Source organism: Mus musculus, chromosome 6, assembly GCF_000001635.26.
Source record: "Mus musculus strain C57BL/6J chromosome 6, GRCm38.p6 C57BL/6J".
NCBI classification, from domain to species: domain Eukaryota; kingdom Metazoa; phylum Chordata; class Mammalia; order Rodentia; family Muridae; genus Mus; species Mus musculus.
The window spans coordinates 100,143,005-100,147,402 of NC_000072.6; the positions used below are offsets into that span (position 1 = coordinate 100,143,005).

At 52.5% G+C, this 4,398-nt stretch overlaps 1 long non-coding RNA gene across 1 annotated transcript; it reads right to left on the bottom strand.

The window, feature by feature from the left end:
- Window positions 1-322: 322 nt before the first annotated feature.
- On the bottom strand, window positions 323-4,078 carry 2010109P13Rik. Its single transcript, XR_001785340.1, has 3 exons — window positions 3,928-4,078; window positions 2,337-2,535; window positions 323-1,152 (listed from the first exon to the last, which is right to left on the bottom strand). It is a non-coding gene; the product is annotated as an RIKEN cDNA 2010109P13 gene (long non-coding RNA).
- Window positions 4,079-4,398: the final 320 nt, after the last annotated feature.

The window sequence follows — 4,398 nt, forward strand, 5'->3', positions numbered from 1 at the left end:
CAAGAAGCAAGTTGGGGAAGAAAGGGTTTATTCATCTTACACTTCCACATTGCTGTTCATCACCAAAGGAAGTCAGGACAGGAACTCAAGCAGGTCAGGAAGCAGGAGCTGATGCAGAAGCCATGGAGGGATGTTCTTTACTGGCTTGCTTCCCCTGGCTTGCTCAGCTTGATTTCTTATCGAACCCAGGACCACCAGCTCAGGGATGGCACCACCCACAATGGGCCCTCCCACCCTTGATCACTGATTGAGAAAATTCCTAACAGCTGGATCTCATGGAGGCATTTCCTCAAGGGAGGCTCCTTTCTCTGTGATAACTCCAGCTTGTGTCAAGTTGACACACAGAACCAACCAGTACCCCTGGGTACACATGATAAGTAAAGAGCATAGCAGAGAATCCAACATGGGAGTCAGAAATCACAGTTGAGGCATTTCATTCAACCTAGCACAGGCAGTAGCAACAGTTTCAGAACCTAAACCAGGGCTGCTGGCATTTCCTCATCTGCACTTCTCCCGGAATGGCAAGAAGTTGGGGGAACATCTAGAAAGCCCCTGAGACAGCTCTGGCCGAGCTTTTGTTCCCTGTCCCATTGCACCTCTGTCCCCACTGTGAACAGCAAGGCCAGGACATCAGTCTCAAAAGATCAGTTTCTTCCCATCTGCAGGGCTCTGTGCTTCAGGGAGTCCACGCCCCTCCCTTCTGCTCATAGACAAAACAGGCTCCATAGCATGAAAATACTTCTTTTCAGGTCTGCTGAGCGAGATCAGCGGGTGGCCCAGTCCACTCTCGGGCCTCTGCGGAGATGAAAGGAAGCACAAGAGAGGGAACCAACCCCAAGAGAAGGAGGAGGCAGAGGCCCCTGGACACACTCTAAACGCAGCGGGGAAAACCGGGCTGGAGCTGTCCCTCCCAGTCTAAAGGAGAAAAGATAAGAAGGAAGTAGGAAGTGGGTGGGATGAGGAAGCAAAGAAAGTGGGCGAGGAAGTAGTTTGCCTCTCCCAGGGACCTTTGCTCACTCCCTCTGGGGACACTGGGGACACTGAGCTGGTCAGCAGGCCTGAGAGCGGCTGCTGTATCCACACTGCTGCCATCCTGGCTGCACACACAGATTCCTGCTGCCAGTTGGCCAGACATCAGGTCCTCCGTCGCGGCTGCGGAAGGGAGAAGGCGGCTGCCTTTTGCTGTTCTCTCCAGTTGGCAAAAACAGCACAGCATTGCGCCTGGCCAGGCCCCACTTCCTCCCACAAGGCAAATGATTCCCTGGGCTTGGGAAATACACCTGGCCAGAATTCCCATTGAGGGGGCAGGGAGCACAGCTTGTCTGGTCCCAGGGGAAATAAGCAGCTTGCTAAATAAAATGCTTTGATGTCAAAAAGTATTGGAGGAAGACAAATCGCCAGACACCCCTCCCCCCCCCCCCAACGGTTGCTGATTTGGTGAGACCGGAGCCCTTCCAGCAGTGGTGATGGACACGCTGAACTCATGAGGGCCACCATTTATTGAGTACTCACAAGGTGTTCCTTCCAGGACATTCTTTAGTTGCGCAGCTGGGACAATGACAGTGTGTCCTTTATGTGCAGTGCCTCCTGGCCAAATGTCACCAGCTCTAAGCTACCTCCTCACTTGAGTGGGCTCCCCTATCACCTAGCAGTGCTGCAGGGACAGGGAGTAGCTGTGGACACCTAAGGAGCCCTCAGGCACTGATAGAGGGAAATTGGTGGGTCAAGAGGTAGCTCTTCTGCTCTGTGTGTGGCCTCCTGGGTTTCTGGTGGCTCTGACAGAATGAAGCTCCAATGGCCTGGCCTGCCTGGGTAATTTACTTAATAATGTGCCAACACTGCATGGCTTCTTGTTCCTGTCTGATTCCTCCAGGCCCTGCTTCCCAATAAAACTCCCTGCACCAGAGAGAGCCCTTGACCCAGGGTCAGCTGTAGGAAAATACGACTGCTATGGTTCAAATGTGACACCTCTCATGGGCTCACACGTCTGAATGCTTCTTGTCCGGCTAGCAGAGTTATATTGGAAGGGTGTGAACTTTTCAGGAGGCTAAAGTTCACTTGAGGAAGTGAGTCTGGGTTGGAAAGGCCTTGAGATAGCAGAGCACAGCCCCACCCCACCCCCAGTCTGCTCTCTGCTTCTTGACTAATCAGACTCAGCATGATCAGCCACCCACCCTCCCCACACCAATACCATGCCTTCTCCACCATGATTGACAGTGCCCTTCTTATACTGTCAGCCCCAAGGGACCCTTCCTCCCTGAAACTGCTTCTTCTTGTCAGATGAGAGCAACATGGAATGTAAGTCATATGCCAACATGAAAGGAAGTATTATCTACCCATTACACACAGGAGAGCCAAGGCTTGGAAACTGAATGGCCTGTAGCCTGGTGAAACCTGCCTCCTGCCATCACTGTGAATTCAGCTGAATTTTAAGATGTAAAACAATCTTGGGTTCCATCAACAAAAAGCCCAGAAGCTTTCCCCGGTAGCCAGCAGCTTTGCCACGCCATTCAAGGACTTCCAAGAAGATCTGTCCTAGACACATGGGTTAAAAAAGACAAGGAACAAGCTGGGGGTCAATGGATCCCAGTGAGTCTCCAGCTATTGTGTGCCTGAGCATCTTCCTCCAAAAGGTGAAAAGATAGTGACGGCCCGGCCCGGAGAGGTGAAAAGTCAAAGTAGTGAGCCCCTATGACTGATGATGTGACTTTCAGGGTCAATGTGACCGTGGCAAGAAGCACATGGAGAAAGCTGCCCTGGGGACACATGTGGGGACCTTACCAGAAAAGAGTGGTGTGTGGGGGCTGATGGGCTAAATAGGGAAGAGGAGAGGGCACTACATAGTCAGGGCCAAGATGAACCGGAAGCATGTGTCTCTGTCCATCTCCTGGAATGAAAGTAGTCATCCCTACCCTTGGACATGAGGAACCCAAGCTTTTCTGACTTGGAACTTCAAAGCATACGAGTAGCTGCCAGCATCCAGGGCTATATCCTTGGCACTGGAGTCTGCAGACTTGAGCTGAGCTCCACCCTCCCCCCAATTGCAGGATCTCTGCTAACAGGCATTATAGGCAGCCTGTCCTGAGATGGCTCCGCCTGCACTTAAATGAGCCAACCTCCCTGACAGACCTCTCCTCCTAGCTCCCCATATATCCTGCTGAGTCTGTCTCTCTGAAGAGTCCTGGCTGACTGATACTGTGCCCAGTAACATGAACTCCAGTGAGAAGAAAGCAGTGTAAGGCCTGAAGGGACAGGGAGATGTCCTTGGAGCACAGCTTCAGCCTCTCACTCTCCCACTCTTTCTTTGAGTTTTGGAAAACCCCCTGTCTCTTAGAAGTCTCTTTTCCCAGCTGGGTAGTAAGAGTGCTAAGAGGAGAAAGGGGGTGGGGGCAGGTATTGGATGAACTGACCAAGACCAAGACGGTAAAAGTGAGACTCTAGGCAGGTGTCAAGAGTTGACCATCTGCCCTGGCCCCGGGGCTGCTGTGAGTTTGTATGTAATTGGGTTGATCTAAGCCCTGGGGATATTTAAATAGACTCAGAGTTTCAACACCCAGTCTGATTCCAGATGACTCTACACAGCTGTACGGTGCCCAATTAACCTTCTGATTATGCTAGGGAGTCAGCCTGTGGGGCTCCAGCACCTGCAAAGGGCCTTTGAGCCTCGAGGCCAGGCAGAGCTGGAGGCACAGCCATGAGCCACTGGCTGGAAGCCCGGCAGCCACTCCTTGGCAAGAAAAAGACAGAGCTGAGAATGCTCCAAGTGGAAAGGGGAACTTGAATCCAGGGATATTCTCAGTGGGTGGAGCCCAACCCCCTGGAAAGAAGGCCTCAGATTCTTTGTGGGCAGGGGTTCTAGGCATAGACTCCCATCTGCCCTGGGAGCTCCACCATCCCTCTCATCTAAGGGTACAAACAAGGAGGTACCTTCCACTCCAGGCGTCTGCAGGCTCCTTCACTTCTTCACGTTGGCAGATTGGTGGTGACTGGAGAAGGAAACCAATGACATGACATCTCACCAAGTCTCTGCTGGTCAACAGAGTCTAACCTTGCCAAGCATCTGCCTTCCCTTGTTTACTTTCTGTGGGTTCAGATAGACTGCCCTACCCCCCATCGGAGCCTCCAGCCTGGGGAATGGAGCAAATGCTTACAGTTTCTCTAATCCCTCCCTGTGAGCCAATAACAGAGAACAGCTTCCAGGGGGGAAGGGTTAATGTCGCTCACCATGGCAGGGAAGGCACAGCAGAGCAGAGCTATACTAAATCACAGAGGCTAAGGAGCAGAAGGGAACAGTACCCCCCCACCCCCAAGGGGCCATGGCTGGGTACAGTCCCCAAGGGCACACCACGCAAGGACCAGAATCTCCCAGGTGCTTCTCAGGTCCAATCAAGTTACAAT